Source organism: Macrobrachium rosenbergii, chromosome 25, assembly GCF_040412425.1.
Source record: "Macrobrachium rosenbergii isolate ZJJX-2024 chromosome 25, ASM4041242v1, whole genome shotgun sequence".
NCBI lineage: Eukaryota > Metazoa > Arthropoda > Malacostraca > Decapoda > Palaemonidae > Macrobrachium > Macrobrachium rosenbergii.
Window position 1 is genome coordinate 38,031,910 of NC_089765.1, and position 17,455 is coordinate 38,049,364.

The 17,455-nt window shown below is 39.7% G+C and overlaps 1 protein-coding gene across 9 annotated transcripts in view; it reads left to right on the forward strand.

Annotated features, from left to right (window-relative positions):
• LOC136852569 (serine-rich adhesin for platelets-like) overlaps positions 1-17,455 on the forward strand; it is a 144,517-nt gene that overhangs the window by 37,583 nt on the left and 89,479 nt on the right. For 4 of the 9 annotated variants that reach the window (XM_067127363.1, XM_067127366.1, XM_067127367.1 and 1 more), the window contains exon 1: positions 6,919-7,012. The exons of 3 other annotated variants lie outside the window; for them this stretch is intronic. The gene's annotated coding sequence lies outside the window, so the exon portion shown is untranslated. Of the gene's footprint in view, positions 1-6,918; positions 7,013-17,455 lie in introns of those variants that run through there. 2 more of the 9 variants (XM_067127364.1, XM_067127372.1) reach the window with 2 other exon arrangements.

Sequence of the window (17,455 nt, forward strand, 5' to 3'; positions counted from 1 at the left end):
ATAGACATCTTGGTGGCGTACGGCAATATTGAGATCAACCAGGTCATTCACCCCGAGCTGCGTGGACGTTGATTGGCTTAGTGTCCAATGACGTCATGGGCCGGTGGCTCTGCGATTGGCGGAGGGAGAAAGCAGGTGGCTAGAGTTTGCTATGGGCTCCTCGGTCCGAAGTTGGCTATGGTGTTTTTCTCTACTGCGGGCGTCTCTTAAACCCGACAAAATATACTTTGGTGCAGTATAGTCCCTCTGTATCCACTTCCTCTCGTAAGGGGATAAAAAGGACATTATTTTATTATGTAACCAAGCCATAAACTGTGTTTTCTTTCTCTCTGTCCCCAGAGAGAGAGAGAGAGAGAGAGAGAGAGAGAGAGAGAGAGAGAGAGAGAGAGAGAGATGCATCACCCCGCCTTGCACTCGCATCTACTTTCCGCCAAGCCGGTCTACCATAGGCCTTGTTCTACCGCTGTCTACCTTGCTGATGGGGCGTCTGGAAAACTTACTACAATATTGATGTTTTCGTAGAGCTTCTACGGGCGGCTTTAGCTGCCGAGGGGAAAAAATACTCTAAAGAGATGGATCACTTCATCACTTTCAGCATCTTGAAGTATTCATGATAGGAGAAGGACTGCGTACAAATGCTATTTGGTTATAAAGACAAAGCTGCAGAGCCGTAACTGCTTCTGATGTTCGGGCGTTGACTGTCACAGCCTTTTGCTCTTTTCCGTTACTTTTTCCGTTTTCTGTTGTTTTGCGACAGATTTGTTCAGAGTAGTTGGAAACACACGTCGGATTTTGTATTATTTTACCTTTTGACGACAGTTTTTCTCATTACTTGGGCTTGTATGTTGCGTATAACAATAATTAATATGTGATAGATTACAGTATTTTTTCTTCGATCTCTTAGTAATACCGACCATTTATTGTATATTTATATATATGATTTTCCAACCTGCTGAAAGGAGTTGGCTTTTAAGAAAACAAGACGGGTTTTTAATAAAGTTGTGAATTTTTCCTTTCCTTTCCTGAATGCTGTATAATACTACCACAGCAAAACTCCACACCTCTGACAGTTAAATGATTTTCACGCCAAGCGGTTTCACGCCAAGCGGTAACAGCGTGATTGACTTTGGCATGAGCCCGCACGTGGTCTCCCAAGGGATTCACAACCCCTTTAAAGGATATTGTTCAACGACCATCTCGCTTTTGTAACGGGTTAACAATATAGCCCACTCTGAGATGATGTTTCTCGTAGAATATATTGACAAAATTCGATTAACCTTCAATTACAAGGTTGTATCCTTGCTCATCCTTTTTCTGGTGTTGAATGGCATTAATTAAAAGTGTAGGAAACTGAAAAAATGTAGCCTTAAAATAACAAGCCGAACGTGCATCAGCACTTAATGAGACTTGCTTACGAGAAAGACCAAGTCCAAAAGTGTGGCCTAGAAAAAGCCTGAAAGAGCAGATAGAGATGTGGGTGTTGAGGATGTGTGATGTAGATGATGATCTATTGAAGGATTAAAAGTTTTATAATGAAAGTGAACCAGTATAATTATTAGGGAGGAAAAACGTCCCCGGCTATTAAGTTTGCCAACCCACCACAGCAACTTATGTTTGAGGTGGTAGCCATCTTTGGTGCTCCTGACACATAAAACAGATTTTTGGGAAGGACGAAGCATTTAATGAGAATATCATTGTCATTTACACAATGTTCGTTGATGTGTACCATTATATAGTTGTTAGCTAACAGTAACTTCAGTCCATGGTTAAGTTCACTAAATCTTTCTATACATACCTAAGCAAACAGTGATATTGACAATATAATTATTACTTGGAAAGGAAATGTTATTTTTTTGTGAAGTGGCAAAGTCGGGCATGGCTACCTAAGCCCAGGATCATTACGTGCAAAAAAGAGCACGCAGTAAAAGGACCTCCTTTCTTAAATTAAAAAAACTGTACAAACTTTCATTCGTCAAAATTATCTTCCAGGTGGTGTACCCCTTTCTAATCCACAATATTCAGTTTTTGTAAATAATTACAGCCACATTGGAAATAGCACTGTAATGTACCTGTCCGATTACCATTGGCGAAGAAGAGATGTAGAATGAGAGAACCCGAAAATAGGAACACAAATCACATGCAGGAAAGAATCTCTTTCATAATGGGTTTCCAAGAAGCAAGAGCTACGCTGGCACCAGGCCAGCTATGTGGGCAAACAGTAGTTCAGTGTCAAACCTGACAGATCGGATTGTACCCGTTTATGGAAGGTAGTATGAATGATGTCTATCTTGCAAAATACGTTGTTTGTCATGGAAATTTACGCTCATTTCTGCCTCCATGAAAGGTTTATGAGAGTAGTGAATGGAGCCTCTGATCGCACACACCCACAGACACATCTAGTAAACTGTCTGCCGTTGTGAGCAAATCGCAAACCGTCGTAGGATGCGATGACGTTAGCTCATTATGCATCGCCTGCATACATGGACACCGAAGCCTGCCTGCTGCTGCTATCCAGGTGAGCTTTTCCATTCAAGAGGAGAGTCAATTCAACAACGGCGTGTAACGTGAATGGCCTTCCCAGAAATCGACGTTCTTTCCTTTTTCCTGGAATGGCGGCGTGCGTGCCTACGCTTGCACACACACACACACACACACACACACACACACACACATGCATACTACGAGTGCGTTTGTTTCTTTGGCTATTTATCCATCTAAATATGACTGTATACATGTTTATTTCTTCATCGTTAACTAGATCTCGATTGTATCTGCTTGTGCTTATGTGTGTATCTTTGTGATTTTTTATTTTTTATTTTAGAGTCCGTTGTCGTTGGTTACCTCCAAGTGATAAATATAATAAATATATTTTTTGGTGTTGATGATAGAATCTCTCCGTGTTCCGAGTACAGGTGTTTCATACACGTCTGTTATGCATCTTTCCTATTGACATTTTACCCGTAATTCCCACTGACGTCGTGCTTTTCCCGGTCCTTTTGCTTTCTTGGAAACTACCTTCCTTGTACTTGCCACTGAATTCTTTTAAAACGTCTTCTGAAGCTCTATAAAGAGGTTGCATTGGCTTAGTAGACTGGGTCTAAGGCGTAGGAGTATTCATTTTATAGTAGTGAATCAATCAACCTTCAACTTTGCTTTTTATTCCCATCCATTCATAACTGCATCCTAGCCTTTTGTGTTAGTATGATCGTAAATGATGCGAGGTGGCTTTCATGTTTGTTGTACAACCTCCCCCCCCCCGCCCCCTTGGATCAAGATCACCATGACATCACATATGTGAATCAAAAAATTTAGAAGTGTTATCCCGACTCGATAAATCCTTGTCCTTGGAATTTGAGAATTTGGATTATTGATAAACTGTCTTCGTGGTATGTCATATTTAACGCTTATTAGCCTAACTTTGTAATATTACAATTTAAGCAGCATTACTCCAATATTACGAGTGCTATTACTTATAACTAGTTTTCCATTTTATACTTATAGGTAAATCCCTCGTCATTTTGTATAAAATGATGTGCATGGAACCCCTACGCGTTTTAAATTTTTTGTCAAGACTAATTCACGGTCATGTATTTTCCTACATTTTCCCGGCTAAACCTATAAAAGTTCATACATTCAAACTTGTTTTCTCGCGTTTTAGTTCACTAGTGAAAAAAAAGTTATACCCTTAAAAATAACGTTCGTTTGCACCTACCAAGTTTAAACATTGCTCCATTCACCTTTATCTGACTTCCCACACTGTTATCCTTTATTCTGTTGCTCCCGAATTCCCCCTTTATTCTCCTCGTGCTTGTCCGCCCCCTCTCCCCTCCGACAGCAAAGGTCAGCACTCGGATTGCGACCTTTTGACGAAGAAGATCAAAGGTTGTCTGGAAACGTTTGACCTTATTTTTGTTTGGCGTCGCGTGACACGTGTCAACGTCGTGGGTTTGACACTCAAAGTTACACTGTCATTGATTTCATATGTGACTTGTACGTATCCTCAAGTTCAGGTCACCGACGTCTGTTCCTACGAATGGACAGACGGTTCTCGGGCGGGCGCTCGACTTCCTCCGAAATTGCCTGCTGCCTAATTAATGCAGAGCAAACATACTCGAGGCGCATTGAACATCATCAAAGATGTGGGCAAAATTTCTCTTTCTGTTTCATTTTTTTTTCCTTGCGCTCTACTTTCCTGCTGCAGAGTGCGGTTCAGTTCATTTGTAATTAGATGGTGGTTATTTTTTCTATATTACTCTTATTGACATGTTGTTGTTGTACTTTTTTTGGGCATTCATTCATCGTTGATTATCATAGCTTTATATTATACTCATGGATTTTAAGTTTAATCGTCTTCAAGATGAATCACTTCATTTTTTCCTAAAAGATCTGTGACTCATCTTTGTTTGTGATTCCTTAACTTGAAACATATAGGTTTTGAGAAGTGAGTGAGTTCATTTCGAACATCAAGGCAGAGGACACATTTTGCCATGTCATGATCATCAGTGACCAATTCGACGGCCTTCAACGCTCGTCTGGCAGTATGAGTCACTCAGTAGTAGGACCTGTTGATTAACGTGGAATATGAACCTAACCGCGGAATCAGGGAAAAAAAACCGTGTGGAGTATGTATCCGAAATATATTGTCGCAGCCACACCTTTATGGAAATATAAAGGAACGCGCAGTGAATACCCGATTGGTCGATTTCTTAATATTTTTAGTTGAACTCTTGAAATCTTTGGGAAAATCCGTCTGGGGAATGAAAACTTCCTTTCCTAAATCGAGAGACGAGGGCGTTCAGTACTTTAACCTATACTTGTTCACTGCACGCCAGTTGTCTTTCCATCTTATCTAATGCGTTGCAGAGAGAGAGAGAGAGAGAGAGAGAGAGAGAGAGAGAGAGAGAGAGAGAGAGGTGTATGCACATCCTATTTTTCATTCAAGGCGAAAGCAGTACACTTGTCCTTGAAGAGATGGATTGATAATCTAGGATTGTGTGTGTGTGTGTGTATGTTTGGGTGGATACGTTTCAAGGCCAGTCTCTGTCATGCTTATTCCTTCCCCAGTCCCCAGACGTTCGGCAGCTGAAGTACCTACTGTACGTAGATGCAGTCGTGCAGTTATGCCCGGCTGAAAGGAATAATTAGGTCATGCAGTTCGTTTGCTACAGCATCTTTGTTTGTTTTCGTTGCTTCAGACAGCTTATTTGTGCATATATTTTAGTTCTTGACTCAATGACTATAGGTACATATGTAAAACAACTTTTCTTTTTCAAAATTTCCTCTTCCTATACTGACATCAGTTCCCCGTCGAGGAAAAAAAATTGCGTAACTAGCGAATGATTTATAAGTCAGACTGTATAAATATGAATAAAAAACTATCATTCATTCCAGATTCACTACGCATATGGGTATGTGCTATACGTATGCAGCATACTTTTGTACATTCATTAATAAACACATACGGACCTGTTAAACAATTATACTTTTGTACTAAGGTGCATCTATTTTTTTTTTTTACTATTTCTTATAGTTTCAAAGAAATCTCATGGTGTATTTCCTATTTTTGACAGCCTTTTTGGTAATTTTCTTCACTTTTCGTCCTCAAATAATTTCTTATTCATTCCTATTTTGTACCCTGAAGGTCAGAGGAAAATACTCAGGGAGGTGGTACATGACTCGGACTATTTATCCATGTGGCGTACGCTCCCCACCAGTTGGAAATTTGATTTATGTTAAAGCAACCTTACACTTGCCTTTCGATTTTCGATTTTGTACTAAACGTTCATCAGCTTCAATGGTCATGGTTGCCCAAAGTGTATATTAGGAATTTCTTTTAAATCACCAATTGAAATGTCGTGGTTAATTTTACCATAATGATGATTTTATACATACATACATATATATATATATATATATATATATATATATATATATATATATATATATATATATATATATATATATATATATATATATGTGTGTTTGTGTGTGTGTGTGTGTGTGTGTGCATGCGTGCTTAAAATCACTGAAACACGTGATGTATATGTGTAGATGTGATGTATCACATGGAGAATGAAACACGACATATAGCCAGGTCGGTTTCTTCTTTAGTTTTCTAAGACGTCTTCAAGAGGATTGTTACACAGTGGTAAAAATTTACCATACAACGAGGATACAAATAATAGGAAAAAATATTTACACCTGATAAGTAGGAAAAGGGACGTTTTTATTTTAAGTTAGAGGCGAAACCGGTCGAGTTTTACCGTGTTTAATTCTTCCTCGTGGTACACCTTATATACAGAATGTGTGATTGTGTATGTGCATGTGTGTTAGTGGACATACATAAGGAGTACTTAGCATATTTTTTCTTGCTGAATACTTATTTCGCATGAGACCTTTTTCTAGGTAAAGAAACTGACCTCAGATATTGTTGGTGTTTAAGTAAACCACACGGAGATACTGATTTCAGGATCAGGACAAAGATGGGCGATTTATATTTTCTAATAATAATAACAGACTTGAGTACAAGAGCAATAGGAGCTGGGGGCAGGAGGTATCATTTAATGCCTTCATCATCATTATCAGCAAGGCGAGACACCAGACATCATTTCGGTTTGTTTTAACCAGCGACACCACCAGCAGGAGAAAGAACAGTGAGTAGGTTTGTAGGCCCGGGATGAGCAGTATAGTCCGGTCTTGTAAGCAGAAAGTAGTGGCAGCTGAGGCTGAGCAGCATCAAGCAGTGTGGGGAAAGGAAGATAATGTGTGAGTCGGAAAACTAATTTAGAAGGAATGGAAAGAAGAATTGATAATGAAGATGATTATGTTGGATGTGGTGGTGTTGGTGGTGGTGGTGGAGATGGTTGGTTGGTGGAGGTGGAGGTGGAGGTGGTGGTGGTGGAATGGAGGAGGAGGAGGAGGTGGTTTTGTCTGTGCTGAGGGAGCGAAGCCATCAGTTGAGAGCTAGTGGTGGTAGCGGGGTGTGGGGTGACCGCGCGTGTCTCTTTCACCAGTGAGTATATTTATATATTATCTTAGCTCCTTCTCTCGTGTTGTCCCTTTTCCCCTTTTACTTTGATTCACCTCTTGTACTTGTGCTTATGACTTTGTGTCTTTAATTACAGACGGCAGAACACCGTTAGTGCCAGACATAAATATTCTAGTTAGGTTTGAATACCCACCCCTCCCTTAGTGGGGGAGGGGGTAAGAGAAGCTGATATGGGTACTTTTTAAAGGGAGTACTTCGATATATCACGGCAGATCGAAAGAGGAAAACAAAAAATGCAGATAGGAAGGCTGTGGACGTGTATTTGCTCAAGTCCTTCAAACTAAAGATTTCTTTTGAACTCTGATCGTCAGTGTTTTGTCTCTGTGAAGCCCGCGATGTTGCCATGGGTCTAAGATGGACTCAGCGTACTCGCCTTCCAGGGAAGAAAGGAAGGAAGGTACATAGACGGTGATGAGAGAGAGAGAGAGAAAGAGGAGACGGGTGAGACAAGGCTCTCTCTCTCTCTCTCTCTCTCTCTCTCTCTCTCTCTCTCTCTCTCTCTTCGTACTCTGCCAGACGCCATACCTGCACCATTAGTTTGCTTGGTGTCTGTGTTCGTGTGTTTGTTCATGCAGTGTACCCTCCCTCTTCCTCGAGACCCTGTCCCTTCCCCTCCCTTCCCCTCCCCTGCACCTCTCTTTTCCTATGGGCCTGACAACTTTACCTACCTGCTACCATCTCCCATGTATACGTCTGTCTGTGTGTCTGTCCGTCTGTTCGCACGTCCGCTCGTCCTTCCTTCCGCCCCCGTTCCAACTATTCGTCCTTGGGTTTTCTCAGAGATGTATTTATCGGCATTTTCATGTTCGTGGTCGTTCCCCATACGTCTTGCCCTCATGGTGGCTCCTTCTCTCGCCCCCCCCCCCCACTCCTCCGTCCCACCCGCCGCCTCCTTGACCTGTCTGGAAATTGTCTACCGGTTATTTTTAGGACCCGAATATTTCTTTATTTATTATTTTGTTTTTTATTCTCAGTTTCCGGTTCTCGTTTGAAGGAAGTCATGATGCGCCAAGTGCAAGGGATCCTATTCCTAGGAATATGCGTTAAACGTTTTATTTTTGATTTTTTTATTTTTTTAATTTTTTTTTAGCTTGGGGAGTTCTCGTCTGGTTTCTCTGTCCACCTGAAAATAATCCTAAATTTTGTCTTTATGACATTAGTGCGAATTGCTTGTAAGCGATATATATAATATATATATATATATATATATATATATATATATATATATATATAGTGTGTGTGTGTATGTGTGTGTGTGTCTGTGTGCGCTCACATACAGCAATAACAGGTTTGCTATAGGCCTAATGTTGGTCGTTCGATCGGCGAAGTTAAACAACGTACATGGAGGGTCACCACTGAGAAATGCCAGAGCGTCGTTAGCACAATAAGCCTTTGAACATCCGTAGGGCAGGACGCAGGGTCAGGAACCACAACCCAAATGGATGCTGAGAACGTGAAGGGCTGCACCCTCGCACACCTCCCGGGAAGGGGAAAGGAAATTATATATATATATATATATATATATATATATATATATATATATATACACATATATATGTGCGTGTATAGATTGATATAGAATATATTGGTCACTTTTCACTAGATACATATGTATTTTTTTTTTATACCGCAATGCCGTCTTAATTTCTAGATTTATTTGCACTTCAGAAACGCTTGTCACTACTAAACCTAGATTCAAATTAAGAAAGAAATGAAGATAGCCTGATGCCCGGTCGAGATTCGGACTGTCGCATATATATATATATATATATATATATATATATATATATATATATATATATATATATATATATATATATATATATACACGTCTGTATGTATGTATGTAAGTACGTATGTATGTATATATACATGTTTAATGCTCATGAATTTACGGGTAGCAGAATATGAAGAAGGGTTGAAGGTAATAGAAGTTTGCGATACGACAATGCGGTGACAAGGTTAGCAGAAGTGACAAGAAGAACCGTTGTGTTTGGAGGTGGACTTATCAAGTGGAGAGGATGACAAACGATGAATTGGGGAAAAGTTCGTATAATTTGGTAGTTTTATATTATAAAGAAAGGATCAAGGCTAAGAAACTGCTGGCTAGATCGCGGGGAGGGGGGATGTGTTTTATGGGGAAGAGCCTTAATATCCAGGAAATATGAGGGTCCTTGCAAGAAGTGTGAGCGGAGTATTTGGGGGTCGATCCACTGCTTATGATTTTTTATTATAGAAATATGTATGTATTTTAATTGTCAAAATAACCTAACTTCTTGCCGACTTCCTGGATAAATGAAGTTCTCACCTTCCGTGGCGCAATTCGAGCCAAACCTCGCGAGAATCCAACGCGAGCATACATCATGTACATTGGCTGAAATCCTGCCACAGTAGGTAAAAAAAGTCTTCACTGATCTCCCACTCGTATTAAAGCTTGCAGTGCGAAGCATAGTCCAAAATGGAATCTTAAAATACATAAATATACATGAAAATCTGGTAAAAGCGACAACCACATCATATACAGTATATATATATATATATATATATATATATATATATATATATATATATATATATATATATATATATATATATATAAAGGAGAGAGAGAGAGAGAGAGAGAGAGAGAGAGAGAGAGAGAGAGAGAGAGAGAGAGAGAGAGAGAGAGAGCTGACTGAATTTTTCCAATAGATAACAGCCGTAAATGCTGACCACACTACGAGGCAGATGGTTTAGAGTTATATGAATGATGGTGAATGTCGTAGTAGAGCATAAAAGGCAGCAATGACCTTTCTCGGATTCTCTTTGTATCTGCATTAGCGGAAGTCTATGGGATACACTGCTAGCTGTTGCCTGCGCCTGTCTTCCTTTTCCTCTTCTTTTGTGAATAATCATTGCCCTTTGAAAGTGTTCGTATGCTGGCGTCATGTCACCTCTCGATCTTCAGTCTGGATTATGAATGGATTTTAAAAATGACTGATTGGTTTCTGTTGACTGGCGTATCAGTAATATAGAACAACGACGAAAGAGTATAAGCTACTACGTGAAACATTTGAAATAAATAAAAACTCTATTGATAATATATCCCAAACCATTCATTCGCTCTGTAACGGTTATGTTATCTTTAATACCCCAAGAATGTTTTAAAGAGTGAAGGAAGTCCAGTCTTACATAATTCATTACCAGAACAGTTAAAGTTGTAAGCTATACAATGCCGTAGGCTGCTTTGCATTGTCAGTCCTGTTTTTATCATCGTTACTGGACCTTTAAACCATACAGTAGAATAAAGTTGGTTATAACGAAACACCGGCCTAGTCAATGGCAGACTCTGTGCTGACAGAAAGTAACCGGTCTTCGTTCGTTATCAATTTTGTTAGCTTCCAATTTGAGCGCTGGAACTTGAGAAACTTTCTCGTAGAAATTGAAATATTTAGGAAACAGTCTATTAAGAAATCTATCTATCGTTGGATAAAGCACATCAGGGTCTAAAGATACAGACCTTAGACTACATTAAATTTCACATGAGCCCAAGTTTATGTTGGTCTTCCATCGACCCATAAAAGATACACCTTGCCTTAAGCCCTCCTGCCCGCCCTCTCGTCTTGCAGATGGCAGCATCCTCCCACAGGAATAAGCCCTGACTCAGTTGAGGCCACCTCCTCTTTCCATCATGACTATTTTAAGATTTATTTATTCATCTTCATGCACTTTCGTTAATTAATTTTTTTTTTTGGATCGTAAACCAATGTGGTCCTCTTTTTATTTTTCACCCATATCCAGTTTACGGGAGTCCCGATTATCCCTACTTGCATTTACAAACACTTATTCAGGATATCCCTGATTCGATTTCCGAGCAGGCAAGAACGTTTTTTGTTGATCTATGCAGTGAATTACATACCAGGCAGCTATTCGAATGTGGTGGGTCGCAACCAAGTTGAAAATGGCTTGGGGCTAGCTACCTCATCTCAAAAGACTTGCCAAGAACCTAAAGCCACCCCTTCTAAGAAAAAAAAAGCGCATAGCGTAAATTTTGTGTAAATTGAAAAGATTTGTCCCTACACCAAATAACGCTAGCAAATCTAGATGCACGATCTCTTGCTAAGAACCTGAAGTCTGACATTTTTTTGAAGCCACCGGTCTAGGAATAAGAATAAAAAGCCTACAGTTGATATTTTGCGTAAAATGAAGTTTTCTTCTTACACTAAACGCCAGCAAATCTAGCAGAACGATCTCGTGTTCGTGGACAGTGCGAGTTAAAGTCTGCTAGGCGCGAAGATGGATGCCATATGGCATATGCTTCTCCAGTCCTCCCGGTCCTTGGACGACCTTCTCGCTGGTGAGGTGTACGAAGGATTATCTGCTCATTCGTTTTATCAGGTATATTAATCTTTTCCCGACGTTTATATGTGTCAAAAACGCCTTGAAATACTATTGGCCTGTTGAAGATCGAAAAGTCACGAAGGTTACCGATGCCCACAGTGGTTCAATAATAATTATATTGACTTCTAGTCGCTATAACAATAAATCGACTACAGAACCACTACAGTATATAAGAACTATACAATTTATCTCTATACGGAATAAAAGTAGTTTCACAGACAAAGAGAGAGAGAGAGAGAGAGAGAGGGAGGGTAACCTCATCCTGTCTGCGGTTGCTCTCAGACGTCTGCTGATTAAGTCAACCTGCTTTTGGTGAGCGTAGGTACCCCAACTCCCCCATCTCTCTCTCTCTCTCTCTCTCTCTCTCTCTCTCTCCTCCCCATTTCCATTTCTTTAGTACGTAAGACTGGTTTTTACATCGGTCATGTATCAAACTAGTTTCATCTTTCAGGTTGATTCGTTTTGTGAATTCCGCCCTGCGTGATGGAAAGCTTGCAGGCAAAAAATAGAAACAAGATATAAATAGTATTAGCAGAATATATGCGCAAAAATGCTGATAAGGATAAACATGAAACACTCTCACACACACACATACATATAAGTGTGTGTGTGTGTGTGTGTGTGTGTGTGGTGCCTTAAGCACTGAGTTGTATAGTGGGTGGTTAGTCCTATGCAGTGCGTTGCAGTCAAGATAGAGAAAGCCATATGGCTAGCAACCCATCCTCAAATAAATGAAGAGTTGAGAACCGGAAGGCTAACACCTCTCAGATGAGAAATTTGTATTCATCTATATATACACACATATATATTATACATATCTATCCATTATATATATATATATATATATATATATATATATATTATATATATATATATATATATATATATATATATATATATATATATATATATATATATATATATATATATATATATATATATATATATATAACAACCTCCTAGAAAGGTCCAGATACTCTTCAGGTTGTGATGTCATCCGTAGGGCCATATAGACCATAAGACTATATATGTGGCTGTCATATGCTGAAAGGTCAATGGAGTTTGTTTCTTCCTTTGATGTAGCTTTCCGACGCTTGTTCTTTATATAGCAAACTTGACGCAAAATGTCACGGCCAGCCAGTGTAGTGAAGAGTGCAAAAGAATAACAATAATAAAATAACAACAATAAAAACTTATAACGCTAGTTATTTTTAAAGTATTGTGTCAATTGGTTTTTGTTTTTTTGGAACTTGCTAGTTCCATAGGTCTAGTCGCTGGTGATGGGGTGGATCTGGCCATGGTCGAATGTGCTTCGACCATGGAACTGGGTAGACGAGACCACGGTCTAGATCAAGGTGTTTTCTACGCCTTGGTCTAGGCCGTGGATGGGGGTGGGATGGGAAATGAGGTGAAAATGAAGCCGAAGAAGGGGGGAGAACAGAAAGGGTAACCAACGGCCGATGGATGGGGCGGTTTTCATTTGAAGAAGTAGACGAGAGTCCTTCCTAACCCCCTTCTCACATCCAACCCCTCCCTCTCTCATTCTCATTCCCCTTCCTTCCTGCATGAGGTTGGCAACGTTGCCGACCCTTCCTTGTTGCTGACTGGAAGCGTCACTGCTTAACCCCTACTCCGCCTCTACAGGGTATCCTGGCATTCCCCTTCCCAGGATTTTTCTCCTCCGTTTGGGATTTTCGTTCCGAGAAATCGTCTCTTCTTTCTACCTTCTTGAACTTAATTTTTTTTTCTTTTTTTTTGGTCTTCCACGTAAGGTAGTCGGTCCCATATCGCTTTTAATTTGATTTTTGTCGTGTCGCAAGAAAACCTGTGTTTTTATTACAATATATATATATATATATATTGTGTACCGGATATTATGTGAAACTTGGTAGATAATATTCATTGTTCAGTAAACTTATTTCTGACGTGATTAACTATTTCCTTCAAAGCAATTTACCATGATCTGATAGAGTCAGCGGAGTCATCAGTTTCTGCCAGCGAAAGGTTCCATAAGAGTAGCATGCTCCACTATCTTCCACGGAGGAATTCTATCATATTTTTTCATCACGCAGCTGTTTCCTCCAAGAGAGCAGACCCTAGTCCCTCCTGTGGTCACTCCTACACTCACTCATCTCTCGACTTCTGAGTCAGCGACGAACACAGAAAACGTGCTCAGTTTCACAATAGCTTCACTCACGTTGTTATTATTATTATTATTATTATTATTATTATTATTATTATTATTATTGACTGTAAGAAGAAAACAATGGGCGGAAATAATGATGAAAGAAGCAACAAAAAATATTTCTGATGTGTGCCATAGCCAGTGCGCCGCGTCTCGTCCCTGGTCTGGGCTCTTTGCCCTGAGGCTACACTCACATGCACCGCTTCTGTTCGGATAATTTACTTAGTAGCTGTTTAACTGCTGTTATGATTTGTTCATTTATTAAAAGCTTCATCTGTTTTTAAATTTACCTCTATCTTTTTACTTTAGTTGTAGGTAATTTTTCTCTCATTAGCATTCTAATCTGCATAATCTTGCCAGTCGAATAATAGTAATAGTAATAATAATTCAGCTAGAACACATATAATGTGCTATAATATCTCGACCACTATGACACTTATAATGCTCTATACCTGGACCACTATAACTCACTATGACACATATAATGCTCCATCCCTCGACCACTAATATAATGCTCTACAATATCTAGACCACTATGACACATATAATGCTATATATATATATATATATATATATATATATATATATATATATATATATATATATATATATATATATATATATGCCTCGACCACTATGACACACACATTGGTGTATACCCCGACCGCTAACATGTCCCCGGCATTCATTTTTGAGGGGAAAATAGGAAAGATAATATCAGTGACGTCATCCCAGTCTCATACAGTCAACTCTTTTACACGTGTGGGTTCATGTAAGAAAATTTTCTTGAATGCTTTGTCCTCAGTTGTACAATTCTCTCTCTCTCTCTCTCTCTCTCCTCTCTCTCTCCTCTCTCTCTCTCTCTCTAAAGTGTTTGCTTAATTAGGCGTAAAGTTACTAAGAGATAAATAAAAATCTTCAGCAAGTGGAAGGCACAGGTACAGGGGATGTGTGTGTGTGTGTGTGTGTGTTATCTTGGACTGCAGAATGTTTTTTGAAAACCGCTCTTAAATTCTTAGACGTTCTCCGCCATTTCACGCGGAATGGACAAGAAGAGAAGGACGAGAGAGAACCCGTAGTCAATTAAGGGGAACAAGCCAAAAGAGAAAGGGTGTATAAATACCCCGATTCTCTATTATTTTATATCATTCGGGGTACGCCGAATACTCTGGGGAGAAAGAGAGTAGAGTGAGCTCATTGGCTGGAAGGTACTGTAGCTGGGCGGGGGAAGGGGAGGGTGTGGGTATGTCATCTAGAGAGGAGGGGTTTGGGGAAGGGGGATTTATCGGCTAAAGATTGAGGGGAATATGGGTGCCCGGGTTAAGCAGCCATGAGAATCTGGATTGGGGGTGAAGGGGGGGAGGTTGGAAGGAAGTGCTGCTCTTTGCTAGACCAACGTCGTACCATGCGACTCAAACGGGGAGAGAGAGAGAGAGAGAGAGAGAGAGAGAGAGAGAGAGAGAGAGAGAGAGAGAGAATCTGATTGGCTCATAGGGTACGAATGGGACTGCATTTTGGATCCCATCATAAGATAGCAATAACAAAAATCACCGTAGGGGGGTAGTGCTGTCAGTGCACCTCATGCGGTGCACTGTAAGCATTACTTAAGTTTCTTTGTAGCGTCCTTTCGGCCCCTACCTGCAACCCCTTTCATTCCTTTTACTGTACCTCCTTTCATATTCTCTTCCGTCTTACTTTCCACCCTCTCCTAACAATTGATTCATAGTTCAACTGTTACACCTTTCAATCGTTCTACTGTCAATTATCGTTTCAGCGCTGAATGACCTTATAGGTCCCAGTGCCTGGCCTTTGGCCTGAATTCTATATTCAGTTCAATTTAGTAACAAAAATGATGTCATAAGCTGAAGAGCAAAGGTTTTCCAGAGAACAGTAGCTCCTGAACAAAAAAAAAAGGAAAAAGCGGAAAAAGTAGAAAATTTTATGCCAATATAAGATTGACCAATCAGCAAAATTAGGTAACATTTGTTCTATCATAGGAGCTAGGCCTACTTGCGTTCCTTGTGTCAGAGCCTAAGGCTTGCAACCCCATCCCAGAAATACTTGCTGAAAACCAGGAGAGTAATCCGTAATGGAGCCACCCCCTCCAAAGGAAGATGACTTTGAGAGTGAGCCTTCCCAACTTATGAGACACTTAATAACTGGAATACGCCCCGCTTTAAGGGTACGAAAGGTGAAAAAATGATTATGTAACCAGTCACCGGGTTATGCGGTACTATCGCGCTTTCTTGGCGATTTTTTTTCAGCACTACTGTATATGACGCAACTATATCTTTTGTTTAAACATACAGTCGAGGATAAACAAAATTATTTATTAAGTGCATATGCATACAAAGTCTCGTGCATTCACAGAATTTCTTTTAATCTAAAACATGCAACTGCACAGCCACAATTTCGTTGCATGATATTCCATTTACTGTCATGATATTCATTAGCCTACGTGAATATCTATATTGTTTAATATGTATATCAAGTTCCTTCGTCTACACACACACATTTATATATATATATATATATATATATATATATATATATATATATATATATATATATATATGTGTGTGTGTGTGTGTGTGTGTGTTTGTGTAAACTCTAAATATATTCGTCATGATCTATTACGCTGTTGCTCTTATTGTGTGGTCCGGACATTGACCTGTCACGAAGAGAAAAGACGTACTCAGACCCATCTCTGTCCCGGTCTCAGACACGCACACACACTCTCTCTCTCTCTCTCTCTCACACACACACACACGGTTACACACGATATTTTCATTAAGGATCCGTCTCGTGCGGTAACCTCACCAACAATGTACCCAGATTTTCCATCGATACGCATTTCTTGACTCATTAGACGACTGTTATGGGGAACTTTTTTTTTTTATTTTGTAACCTCTGCCGCCTCTCTTTGTCTCCTGAGAGAGAGAGAGAGAGAGAGAGAGAGAGAGAGAGAGAGGCCTCCTGACTGTGTGTGTACTCCTTTTATTGGGCCTCTTTTAGTTCCTTTCCTACCCAGTGTACCCTGAAGGAAGAGGAAGGCAGCGACACCAAACGTCCAAAATCCCAACTACATTGCCGTCGGGAGGGAGAGAGAGAGGGAGGGAGGGAGGGAGGGAGAGAAAGAGAGGTTGTATGCATGTGAAATATATAACTTTGAGTACAGTAATATTTTGAAGGAACTCGTTATCCATATTAAGTAAACGATCTTGAGTCTTGAGGACTTCTAGTTTCAAACACCCATCTACAGTAGAAAGTCTTGCATGGAACTTACAGTTACAGAGCTGCCGCTCCAGTTTTGATTTATGCAGATGTTTTGCCACTATCGTTTCATTCTTTTTTCTTTCTCCAGGCCTAGGCAAGAAAATGGCATTACGTTATCTGTTCCTTTAGCCTTTGCCTTTTAACAAGAAAAAATTATATAAAAAAATGGTTGCAACAGGGGAAAATTTCCTGAAGGCTGTGAGTCTGTAGGCGCAAATCCCTTAGAGTGTTGAAACTCGTAAATCCTGTGATATTACAATTCCATATGCGGATAGTTGAAATAATGTTAACAAAATTTACTTTATTATGCTAAGTATATATTCTTTTATACTTCCATTTATTGGTATGAGTTTAAATAATCTGTTAACAAAATGTACTTTATTTTTGCAAAGTATATATTCATACTGTAGATTATTTGCCATTAAGGTCTCAATTACGGTATAGTAGTAGTACTTTTGTAAACCGAGGTTTGTACTTCTTTTGAGAATAGTGCCCTTTGTATTTTTTACACACATCTCGGAGCACTACGGCAGGAATTGTAAATTCTGCCCCCTTTCCCTTTCAAA